This window comes from Bubalus bubalis, chromosome 8 (assembly GCF_019923935.1).
Source record: "Bubalus bubalis isolate 160015118507 breed Murrah chromosome 8, NDDB_SH_1, whole genome shotgun sequence".
NCBI lineage: Eukaryota > Metazoa > Chordata > Mammalia > Artiodactyla > Bovidae > Bubalus > Bubalus bubalis.
In genome coordinates, this window is record NC_059164.1 from 40,416,737 (window position 1) to 40,430,354 (window position 13,618).

The 13,618-nt window shown below is 37.2% G+C and overlaps 1 protein-coding gene across 3 annotated transcripts in view; it reads left to right on the forward strand.

The window, feature by feature from the left end:
- The window catches only part of LOC102400980 (cullin-1-like), a 56,247-nt gene that overhangs the window by 14,757 nt on the left and 27,872 nt on the right, over positions 1–13,618 (forward strand). Inside the window, exon 1 of one of the 3 annotated variants that reach the window (XM_044946580.2) lies at positions 9,373–9,397. The exons of the other annotated variants lie outside the window; for them this stretch is intronic. The gene's annotated coding sequence lies outside the window, so the exon portion shown is untranslated. Of the gene's footprint in view, positions 1–9,372; positions 9,398–13,618 lie in introns of those variants that run through there. 3 annotated transcript variants of the gene reach the window in all.

Sequence of the window (13,618 nt, forward strand, 5' to 3'; positions counted from 1 at the left end):
AGTTTAAGTCTCATGAGCCTTCTCTTTGCTCTGTGGTTGTCCTAACCTCACCTGGTTTGCTGGCTTGCAAAACGAAAAGGAACCTCACAAGCTCCTCTCCATATGAATGGAGCTCTGCTAGACCTAGACTTTTGAGAGTGTCAGGATGGATGGAACTCATGAGTCTCCTTGGGATCCCTAAAGACCTCCACATGCCTTGGCAAAGTGTAACATGTGACTTTAGGAGGTCAGAGCTGCCCAGCCCAGGGACCTGGCAAAGTTTCCCAAAGCAAAATACATCTCAGCTGCCATCCAAAAGGGGCCCTCTAGGTCAGCTTTTCCTTAAAGCTGGAGTTTGGCCACCTTTAGGAGCCCATAAGGCTGCTGCTTCCTCTTCTCTATGAGGGGAGCATTTAGGCAGGCTCCATGGAAATAGAAACTTCCGCTTGTTTCTCTGAGTCAAAAGAGCCAGTGCATTTTGATCTTCTCTAAAGACTTTCAAGATTCCTTTTCATTTCTTCTTTTTGACATCGGTTGCAGAAGTTTCTGGACTATGCAGACAGTCCTTTTCTCCCTGTGTCCTTGTGAGACAAAAGGACTCTTTCCAGCAGGAAGGAGAGACCAGAGGCTCTTATGGAGGGAGCGCACCACACGTGGGCCCCTCTGAGGATGACTAGGTAGTGATTTTCTCCTGTAGATGGCCCTTCCCCTCCAACAGTCTGAAATGGTTGACTCATCGTCTGAGAGCCAATAAACTGCTGGAGCACAAAAACCCCTCTCCCTCCCTACCATAGCACTCGACATCTAGACGAAGCCCATTCTGACTATAACATAGAGTGATAGTCTCTACTCTTTTCCATTGGGAGGTGGAAGGACACAGAGTCATGTACATCTTATGGGATGGAGAATTTAAAATTGATATGAAAAGTACAAATATAAATGAGGTTATATACTAACCTATGAATATGAATAGCATCATAGGAAAAAAGTTATTTATAGTTGGTCATATTCTGTGGGGGATTTTCCACTCTGGAAAAACTATCATACCAAGATTGTACATCCATTTGTTTCTAAGTAAAGAGTAGTAAATAAAATTGAGGGAAACCTCAAAAAATGTAAAAATGATAGCAACAAATTGTTAAGTAATTATCATTGGACATTTTACACAGTGTGATCCAGATACTACCAGGTATTCTGGTATAGGTTTGTGAACTTACTCATATGTAGAATGAAACATGCACATTCTCTGATTAACCTCTTGAGACAGTCTGTGAAGGAGCCTTGCCTATGATACTGAGTTAAACTATCTGATCTCTAACTTCATACATGTCCAAGGTGGGCCAGCTTTGTTCAGTGAGTGTGTGCTATGGTCATCCCTTCCTTTAAGGCTGAGAACAAGCAATGAAAAACGTGAAATATGTGCCCTTAGACACCAAATTATCCAAAGTTTAATTATGTTTATTACAGCTGAACCAGCGTGAAGAAAGAATAGTTAGGTGTTCTATTTCTCTCTCTTCAAGCTCACAACAGCCTTAGATATAAATGAGAATGGCTGAGTGTTGAAAGAGAGGGTCAGGTAATGGAAGGTTTAAAATGCCCACCAGAATGTCCCATCCCTACAATCCAAATTTTACCAAGTATTACACAGCAAAGATCCCAAAGCCAGAACATGTTGAACAAAATTGCTGAGAAATAAAAGTTTAGATAGCTAAAAAAAAGTGATCTTGAGTAGAAGGTGTGGTGAGTAGGAGTGTTATGCTGCTGCTGCTGCTGCTGCTAAGTCGCTTCAATCGTGTCCGACTCTGTGCGACCCCATAGACGGCCTCCTGCCAGGCTCCCCCGTCCCTGGGATTCTCCAGGTAAGAACGCTGGAGTGGGTTGCCATTTCCTCCTCCAATGCATGAAAGTGAAAAGTGAAAGTGAAATCGCTCAGTCGTGTCTGACTCTTAGCGACCTCATGGACTGCAGCCTACCAGGCTCTTCCGTCCATGGGATTTTCCAGGCAAGAGTACTGGAGTGGGGTGCCATTGCCTCCTCCGAGGAGTGTTAAGAGGACTCTTCAAAATGTTTAGGAAAATGATAAGTTGATAAATAAGGGGTTAAAAGTTAAAAGACAAATTGATAAAAGGACCATCTTCTATCACATTTGCTTATATTTTCAGAGCTGAAAATGACAATTCCAACCCCCTAGATAATTTAAGCAAGTGAAATCCCAAAGCTGTGAAATAATTTGTCCATGTTGACACTGCAAGCATAGCTCATCTCTTTGGACTCTTGGTCCACTGCTCTTAAACTCATAAACTCATCTCTTGAACTCTTAGTCTAGTGTTCTTTCCATCATCCTCTACCGACAGTAAAGAACAGCATTTTATCATGACTTTTGGAAAAAATCTTATGAAGTTTCCAGTATAGTACCCACAATTTCCATATTAGCCTGTCTTGAGACACAGATCTTATCACAACCAGTGTGTGCTTTCTGAGGGCTCCAAAAATTCAGAGGGTGAATTTGAAGATGATATACTTCTGAAGATGATATTATCACCAGACAATAACAAAGACATAAGTAGACTTTCCTCACTAGAATTTTGTAAAAGCTATGACTAAGTGACTAATCTAAGCATGCATAAAACTCTCTGGCAAAAAAGGGTGATACATAATTTGCTAGTGAATGTTCCTTGAGATGAGAAAGGGAAATTAAAAAGAGAATTCAAATAGGTATTTAAGAGAGATGGTTTGATATAAATGCTGTATTTACATCTTTTAGGAATCCTGTTTTCATATTTCTATAAAACATGATTGATAATAGAAAAGGAACATTTCAGTGCCTAGTGAATACAGAGCTGGAAAAGAATCACTTGTTTTCTTCAAACTGGATTGGTATCTGTTGTATATCTAATTTGTTCTATTTCATGACTTGGAGCTGGGGCTAAAGCTGAGGTTCTATAAACTGGTTCTATTAGTAAGCAAGAACAATTTTTTTATAACTTAAGATGAACAGTTTTAATTTCTCATCAAAGAATTCAGCATGAGAATTATGCTTAAAACATTTTTAATATGTTTTTTAGAATAGATTTGCATTCCATACGTACTACAAATTTCCTACATTTTTCCCTAGTCTCACTTTCATCAAATAGAGAAATGACCCACCTTCCTTCTATAGAGGGTCATTTGTCAGGCTCGGAGATGTGAGATTGCAAGAATCCTGAGGTCAGTTTCAGTCAACTGTTTACTTGAATTCCCCTGGAGAATGTGAGCCATGACTTGTGGAAATTTAAGGGTCAAAATCAAAATTATATCAAGTTTCAATAATAAATTCGGAGCTGGAAATGAATTTATTGCTTAGCAAGTGTTTGGGAAGAAGTAAAAGGGGAAAAGCAAGATGAGCAGATCAGGTATAATTGCCTCAGCTGGGAGATGATTTGTCTGACAACCATCTTTAATGACTAGTGACTCACCATATATGAATAGCTGAGATTGACTTAATGGTACACCACTCCCTTTTTCCATGTCTCACAACTAGGCACAGTTTTTCCAAGACTTCCATCAGCAACTTCTGAAAATTTACTATATCTTCTAGTGTTTTCTAGAGATAGGAAAGTAGCTCTCACACATTGTGTCTGAATACATCTTGGCTTTGAGTAGTTTGGGTAGCTATTTTAGCACACTTAATCTGCAAAGCAGGGCTAATAATACCTATTCTACACAGCTGTTTTGAAGATTAATAAGATAATGTACATTCTGCTACTATAGGGTTTGGCCTTGAGTAAGTGGTCAATGAATGATGGATGCTGTTACAAACTACTACCATTATACTTTTTATACCATTATGCTGAGACTTCAGAATAAAGTATAATTAGTAGCTGGTAGTAGCATCTGTCATCGACTGAGCACATATTCAAGGCTAAGCCCTTGGTAGTGGCCTGTATGTTATCTTAGCCACAGGCCCACCAGGGAATTCCTTCTTTCTAAATCTTAAAAGCTGACTTCCTCTCTGGGATTTCTGGTAGAGATGGCAAAGGCATAAAGCAGACGTTATGCTCCCCAGGAATGAGAGGAATTATCAGAAGTTGATGGATGTTCACAATCTCTATGATTTTGAAGGGGGAGATAAAGTGTCTTCCAAGTTATCCAGGGAATTTTTTAAATAGTCTGTGTCTGGAAAAAGATCACCCAAACCTTCAAAATTTACAATGTTATATTGTCACCTTATTTCATGCTTACCAGATTCTCTACCAAGAAACTTAACTACTTGACATAGGGTAGAAATTCAGGAAATATTTGCTAAGGATAGACATTTTCAAAGAAATTAAGTTATATTTATTTGCAGGGAAAGCAAAACCACTATAGTAAGCTGCTGTGTCTACTGTGCTTCTTCTGATGGCCCATTGCTCTCTGTGATCAAACTGATTCATAAAATTATCCTTATCATGTTTAGTTCTGTTTTGATTGGTGTTCTAAATGTTTCTGGAGTTGTGTGGGTCTGGTCTCAAAACAGCGCTAATACTTCTTAGTTGTCTCTAATAATATCATTATCAAGAACATGTACACTTCCCTGACCTAATACATGCACCGAGTGTCTCTTTATTACTATGGAAAGCAAGCATAGCTGCAGAGTATAGGCATGTATTTTATGAGCCGACTATAGCTTTCATTTGGGGAATTCTTTCATTCGTCTTATCCTTTCAAATGTGTCTCAACATTTGTTTGAAATTTTGCACAACCACCATGTCCTTTGACCACGACTACATTTATATTATGTAGGAATTTTTCTAATGATGCCAAGTATGAAAGTATCTTGAAAAAGTTTGATGCTGTCATGGTCAGAACTTAACACAGTCACCTAAAAAACAGATATCACACTTCCTTTACCAAGTTATAAACTCTTATGAAGCCTGGCTTACTTCACTGTTTGGTTTCTATTGTTAAAAAGCAAAATAACTGAGTAAATCGTAAAGATCGAATTGGCTTTACTCAATGATTCATGAATAGAGCAGCATCCCACCTAGGAAATAAAAAGAACTCCAGAGAGCTCTACAAAATGACGGACTTTCATAGGCAGAGGCAGGTGGGATAAGGAAATTACTAGCAAAGAGTGGATTGTTTCAGGCAAGGTCACTTTCTTTTGGGAGAACAGCAGGCTCTATCAGGCAGATTACTTCACTAGCGTTGACCAGGAAATGTCAGACTGACTGGTTAAGATTTCACTCCTGGGAGAGGCTGACACCGCTGTTAGGTTAGATATTAAGCCTGGGTTTGGTGAGGTGAGCTTAGCACAAGTGACTCATTTGAGGCCTGTTATCTATTTTTTAATGTTTAAGGAATATATTTATGAAATCATGGCATTTTATTTTGGTCGTTACTATGTGCCAACCAAAATTACTTATTTGCTATATTTTCCCTGTGGTACTTGAATATCACTATAGTGTACATGTCTCATTGTCAAACTAAGAAAATTGGCGAGACTATGGGATTTTCATGTTCTTTGTGGTCATGATTGCAAGTATGGAATGCCCTACCTGTTCATGAATAATAGCTTGGTTTCTCTCCAGTTTGAGTTGCATAATGCACTAGAAAAATCGTGTCCCAAACACCAAGTATCTGTCTTTATAAAGATCAAATGATTCTGAGCCAACATTAATTTTCTAAAATCAAATTTATTTCAAAGATAAATTAATAGATACTGTAATCAACATTATAATAAGAAGCAAGTAAGATATATTTATTTCTAGCCCTATACAGAAAGATAATATGGCATGATCCCACTTATATGTGGAATATAAAAAATTTGATTTCATATTAAGAGAGAATAGAATGATTATTACCAGGGGGAGGGGGAATAGTGAAGGATAAGGGAAATGAGATGTTGATTTAAGGGTACAGATTTTCAATCACAGAATAAATAAGTTCTGAAGACATAATTTATAGCATGAGGACTATGGTTAATAATAATGTGCTGTATACTTGATATTTGGTAACGAAGAAGATCCCAAGTGTTCTCACCACACATACACAAAATGGTGACTATGTGCTGTGAGGGGTGTGCTGATATCTTGATTGTGGTAATCATTTCACATTACATATGTTTATCGAAACATCACATTATATACCTTCAGTAAATACAATTATTTTCAGTCATATCTTAATCAAGCTGAGGAAAGTGATATATTTATTTCTGCTGAAATTATCCTACTTTGTCCTTCAAAATGCCCAAATAATGATGAATTAACAAAATATATCTATAGTATGCTACTGCTGCTGCTGCTGCTGCTAAGTCGCTTCAGTTGTGTCTGACTGTGCGACCCCATAGACGGCAGCCCACCAGGCTCCCCTGTCCCTGGGATTCTCCAGGCAAGAACACTGGAGTGGGTTGCCATTTCCTTCTCCAATGCAAGAAAGTGAAAAGTGAAAGTGAAGTCGGTCAGTCGTATCCAACTCTTAGCGACCCCATGGACTGCAGCCTACCAGGCTCCTCCATCCATGGGATTTTCCAGGCAAGAGTTCAGGAGTGGGGTGCCATTGCCTTCTCCATATCTATAGTATAAATTTATTTGGGCAATCAGGGAAGCCCAATATTGAAACAGTAGATAATGTTATTGTTTTGTATTTTTTTTTTTTTTTTACGGTACTTTAATAAAACTTTGTATTTATTTTAATTTTATTTTATTTTTAAACTTTACATAATTGTATTAGTTTTGCAAATATCAAAATGAATCCGCCACAGGTATACATGTGTTCCCCATCCTGAACCCTCCTCCCTCCTCCCTCCCCATTCCAACCCTCTGGGTCGTCCCAGTGCACCAGCCCCAAGCATCCAGTATCGTGCATCGAACCTGGACTGGCAACTCGTTTCATACATGATGTTTTGTAGAAATTTATGTATATTAGCAAAGACCATATAGTAAATTTCTACGAGACAATAACATTATCTACTGTTTCAATATTGGGCTTCCCTGATTGCCCAAATAGTAAAGAATCTACCTGCAATGCAGGAGACCTGGTTTCAATCCCTGGGTCAGGAAGATCCCCTGGAGAAGGGCATGGCAACCCACTCTAGTATTCTTGCCTGCAGAATTCATGGACAGAGGAGCCTGGCGGGCTGTAGTCCATAGCATCACAAAGAGCTGGACACGACTGAAGCAACTTAGAGTGCACTCAGACATACCCATTAGGATAAGTATCCCAGGGACATCTCAACAGCTCAGTAGTAAACTCCTTGGCGGCAGCAGCACCTACAAGCTTGAGAGTGATGTATCTGTTGGGCACCTTAGGAGGATCCCAGCTTCCATTTACTTCAGGTAATATCTAGTTTCCCTTTTTCTCCAAGGCAAGAACTTAATTGATTTTATCTGGTAGAGATGATAGAGTAAAATGATAGGGGAACGACTGAGGAAACGGGATATACAATCATGAAAACTATTTCAGAAAGCTCCTTTGACAGATCAGAGAAAGATGGAGGGATAGAAGGATGGAAAGAAAGAAGGAAGGAAGCTTCTCACTTGCCACAAGTGAAAAGACCATTGCTATTCCACTTCACATAGATATGAGTAAGGTGAAAAAAAAACCAAAACTGTATTTGTCTTTGTTTTCTAGTTTTGTCTGTGCAAACTGAGGGCACAAACTCATGGGCCCTTATGCCGATCTTTCAGAAAATCACTTTTTTTGTTTCACAAAAGCATAGTAGTTGATATGCATAAAGAAGGAAAAAAAAAAATCTCATTTGCTCCTGAAGGCAATCTGCTTGGTTCCTCATGGATGAGCCCTAGGAAAAACAACACTAAGCCCCAGGAAAAGCTCCTAAAACCCAAACTCATTCAAGACTGACTTGTGACTGAAAACTAATTTCATCATTTAAACTATAATTGCATCATTTTAAAGAAAAATTGAACACAGTTGCTCATATAATTTAGTTACACATAACTAGTAAAACTTACAAATTTCTGCTCAAAATTTAATATTACCTCAGGAATAAAGCTTCAGTTAGATGTTAATCTCTTGTGATACCTATAACCTAAGCACGTGACTCTATTTACCACATAAATCAGTTCAACATATCCTGCCACAATGTGTCCCCTGTCCTAATAAAATAGATTAATTTAAAAATCTTCAAATATTTTTTAAACTGATTGCCAAAGTTTCTGTAACTGTTTCTCTTGAGTTTTCCCTATGGCTGACTTGCTAGTATTCGAGCTCTTTGTCTGTTAAGCACCCCTTTCAAGAGGAAGCCTTCCTACCTTCCTTCTTTCTCCTGATTTATTGAAGGAACTTTCTGAAACAGTTTTCATGATTGTTTATCCCCTTCCTCCATCATTCTCCTATCATTTCACTCCACCATCTCTGTCAGATATAACAAACTAAGTTCTTGCCTTGGAGAAAGAGGGAAACTATCACCTGAAGTGGAAGCTGAGGTCCTCCTAAGGTGCCCAACAGATACGTCACTGTGAAGCTCGTAGGTTCTGTTGCCAATGAGGTTATTACTGAGCTGCTGAGATGTCTCTGGGATACTTATCACCATGGATATTTAAATGTAATAGATGAATCATTTCATTTAGTTTCTTAAAACCAACATTTTTACAGATAGGATACCCTAATATTGAAATAGATAATATTGTTATTGTTTTCTAGAAGTTTATATAAGTGGTTATGGTCAATATTTTGCTTCTGTATATATTAAATGATAGAAATTTTACTTATGAAATTTTAAGCTAAGAAAACATAGAATCTTGAAACCTGAAATACACTTGCTTTTGAACATTTCCAAAGAATGAATTATCTTATGTCTTTTTAATACTCTCTTAATGAATATTTATTGTGATTTTAAAAGTAATCCATGCTCAGGGTGAACAAAAATAATTAATTAATAATGAGAAAAGTAAAAGGCTTCATCTCCACAACTCCTTTGTCTCTAAGAATATCCAATGTTGACTGTTCCACGGGTACCCTTAAGAAAATATCAATGAGTTGACAAGCATATACATATTGTAGAGGAAGGTACACTGTTCAACAGTCTTAGGATATCTTGCTGGGTCTGAAAATTAAACTGACACAAACAGACTGACAGTAGAAAAATATACTAATTTATTTATTTTATGTGACATGAGAGCCTGCATGAGGAAATGAAGTAGTTAGACCTGAGCATTTTATGCCAGGTTTGGTGAAGTGCATGGCAGTGGAGGAATCTGATAACTTACAAAACGTAAGGCTATTGCAGTAAATGGGGGGAAACAGCAAGACCTGTTGGTTAGGATTCTTCTCAGCATCCCTTTGTCTTCAGAGATAAGGATGCTGCTTTCCTCTGGGTATAGGTAGAGTTCCTCACACGTGACTGTTTCTTGGCCTGACTCAGGGAAGAAGTATGATGGACTGGAGGTCACAATGACTTTCCTGCTTCTGCCATTTTGTCAAAGTCATTCACCTTAAGGTATTTAATATGTCAAAGTGTCATATTTTGGAGCCCCATCAATATATATGTATGTGGGTTTATCCATCATAGTCACCTGTCCTTATTAGCACACAGACAACTACCTCATGAACTGATTTCTACAAAAATTAGCTTGACTTAACCATTCCTCTACAAGTGCACATTTAGTTTGGTTTCATTGTTTTGCTAGCACCAAAATACTGCAGTAAACCACCTTTGAATACTTCTGCAAATTGCTAGCAGTGGATTTTCTGGGCCAAATTTTATATGCACTTAAAAATTTGATAAGATTACTAAATAAGCGTCTGAAAGGTTGAAACAATTTACATGTCTACAAGGACTGTCTGAGCGTGCCTATTTATCCATACTCTCATCAACGCTGGTATGATCAAGCTAAGTTTTGCCTCTGTCATGAATTAAAACGAAAAAAGATTCTGCACAATTGTGGTGTTCTCTTTTCCTTATATGCCACTGTTAGGGAAAGGTTAAGTAGCTAAAATCAATGGTCAAATGTTGGATAAGTAAATTAGAATAGTCCTGATGCCTTTCTGTGTTGTTAATCTGAAAGAGTGAAGTGAAGGGAGGAAGGAGAAACACCCAATTGCATTTGACTGTGCTAGGTTGGAAAATATTCAAGGCACATAGAATGTGGAGACAAGCTCTAAAAACTAAGCTTGTCTTTTGTTCCACAAATGTACTGTAATATGCACTAGTCAAAATAAAATCTGTCTTGGAGAGCACTGAAATTTTCAGCAGCAATAATTATCTCTGTGTATTTCATTTTCTACTTTGGGAAAAGCTTATGATGCATGCAGAGTGTACATCTGAGTTTCACAGATGTGGTCTAAATTGCTCAGATGCCAAGCCCTCTTATTTGGCCACTGCTGGGTCAATTGCCAGACATAGAAAAGAACAGAGTGACATGAGTTTTCAAAGAGATTGAAACTAAATTGAGCTTACAGTCTAGCTTTGCCTTTGAAGACACTATGTAATGCAGTGAAACTCTGCTCAAAGTGAAAGGGAGAGTGTTTACTACTTCCTATTCTGTGTCTTAACCAAAGAAAAGAAACAGCAAAAATGCTCTGACAAACATTAGGCTCAGCTAATCAAAGTAACTGACCTATTGTCATTACTTAAAAAAAAATAATAAAAGAATTCTAACACAAAAATATTTGTACCTACATAACTAGAGAACAGCAACAATAAAAGAAATGTAAAAATTCTTCATTGATGTACAATTATTGCCGTGTATAGGTACTCTACCAAAGAATACTTGAGTTAAAAGAAACAGTCATGATTCAGATTTTGTTCAAGTTTTATCAAGTGTAACTGACATATAAAAAATTATATTACTTTGGCCATGTAACTATTACCTTAAATTATTTATCAAATAACTATAGATTTCCACATTTTTGCATTCTAAATTTTTTTTCACTTACATATTATTCTGATTTTGAAAGCCCAAAATTCTTGGGATAATTTTGGGGAAAATTATTATTATTTTTGATAAAATTGAGAAATTCAAGTTACTTTTACCACACTCTGGTAAAAGTAAAAACAGATACCTTTTCAAGTACCTGTGTCCAATTTAACAAAATTCATAGTCAATTTGCTCAAATTATTGGTTAATTAAAGCAAAATTTGGTTGATTTGTTTGAAGGCCCTTTTAATAAATATAACTGACTAGTTCATCCAAGACTGAAAAATCAACTTAAATTATACCATTCTACAGTCTCCTCCCTATGACTTCCATGACTCCAAACTGAGTCATAAAGTTAGTTGGTTCTTCAGTTTATATAATTGCAACTTTTGTTCCATTATTATCTCTTCTTTCTGAGTGTGATCTGTCTCGTGTTTAGACTTCCACTGCTTTCCACAATTATCTCCCTGATTCTTAGTCTTTTCTTACAAATTGTGTACTGCATACTGCTGCTAAGTCACTTCAGTCGTGTCTGACTCTGTGCGACCCCATAGATGGCCGCCCACCAGGCTCCCCTGTCCCTGGGATTCTCCAGGCAAGAACACTGGAGTGGGTTGCCATTTCCTCCTCCAATGCATGAAAGTGAAAAGTGAAAGTGAAGTCACTCAGTCGTGTCCGACTCTTAGCGACCCCATGGACTGCAGCCTACTAGGCTCCTCCATCCATGGGATTTTCCAGGCAAGAGTACTGGAGTGGGGTGCCATTGCCTTCTCCAGTACTGCATACTAATGCAAGATTAATATATTTTTTTAAAAGACTGTTTTTTAGAGCAGTTTTAGGTTTACAACAAAATTGAGAAGGTGATATAGAGATTTCACATATACTCCCTGCCCCACACATACACAACCTCCTCCATTATCAACATCACATAAGAAATGGTATATTTGCTATCAAAGCTGAACCTGCATTCACACATCACTATCATCCAAGTCCGTTAGGGCTCACTCTTGGTGCTGTACATTCTATGAGTTTGAGCAACTGTACATCCATCATTATGCATATTTTACGGAGTGTTTTCATTGTCCTAAAATCCTGTTTTGCCTATTCATCCCTCCCTTCCTTTGTGTCAACCACCAATCTTTATTATCTCCACAGTTTTACCTCTTACAGAATGTCCTATGAAATTGTATGGAATTCCATATGGAATCCATACATTGCATATGGAATCCATTCCATATGGAATCATACAATATATAGCCTTTTCAGATAAGCCTTCTTCACTTAGTCATGCTTAAATGTCTTTTAATTTAATAGCTTGATAGCTCATTTCTTTTTAGCACTGAATAATATTTCATCATCTGGGTATAACACAGCTTATTCATCCATTCACCTACTTAAAGACACTTTGGTGTCTTTACTTCTGGGCGTTTTCTGGGCGTCCCAGGTAGGGCACAGTGGTAAAGAATCTGCCTGCCAATGCAAGAGATATAAGAGACGTGGGTTCTATCCCCAAGTTGGGAAGATCCCCTGGAAAAAGAAAGGCACCCCACTCCAGCATTTCTTGCCTGGGAAATCCCATGGACAGAGGAGCCTGTCAGGCTACAGTCCATGGGGTCACAAAAGAGTTGGACACAACTTAGTGACTAAACGACAACAACATCTGAGCTCTTTACTCTGTTCTCGTAATCTCTGTTCTTTCATCAATCCATGCTGTCTTGAATAGAAATAGCTTTACAGAAAGTTTTAAAGGTGGATGACATCAGTTTTCCAACTTGGTTTTTCTCCTTTAATATTGAATTGGCTATTCTGGGTCTTTGCCTCTCTATATAAATCCTAGAATCAGCTTTTCAATATCCATAAAATAAATCGCTGGAAATTTTACTGGATTTGCAACTTGATCTATAGATCAATTTGGGAAAAGCTGACATCTTGACAATATTGAGTCTTATATCCATGAACATTCTCCAATTATTTTTTATTTATCCAATAATTTCCAATTATTTAGTTCTTTGCTGATCTTAAGTTTTTCAGTTTTTCTCATCTTCTGATATAGATTTCCTTATACATATCTTCTCATATAGATCATATATGTATTTTGTTAGATATGTATCTATTTCAATTTTGAGGTGCTAATGTAAATGACATTGTATTTTTAATTTCAAATTCTGTTTATTATTGGTATATAGGAAAGCAAATGCTGATTGTGTATTAACCTTGTATCCTACAACCTGGGTATAATTGCTTATTTCTTTCAGAAGTTTTCTGAAGATTCTTTCAGATCCTCTGAATTAGATGAGCATGTATACAGGAGCATTTTCCTTTTTTTCTTCTCACTCTATCTTGTGTTTCCTTTTTTGCCCTATTTAATTAGCAAAGACTTTTAGTACAATGTTGAAAAGCTGAATTGAGAGGAGACATTCTTGCTTTGCATCTGATCTTAGTAGGAAAGCTTTAAGTTTCCCACCATTGAGTATGATGTTCACTGTAAGATTTTTGTGGATAGTCTTTATCAAGTTGAAAAGGTTCCTGTCTGGCCCTCATTTGCTGAGAGTTTATCATGAATGGGTATTGAGGTTTTTATTTTTTAATATTTTATTTCTGCATGATCATTATTATTAGCATGATCATGTGATTTATTTTTTTTTTAGTCTATTGATGTAATGGATTGCAGTAATTGATTTTGGAATGGTGAATCAGCTTTGTATACTTGGAATAAATCCTACTTGGTTATGGTATACAATATATATAATTATTTTTATGCTTTTTTTAGATTTGATTTGTTAATATTTTCTTGAACATTT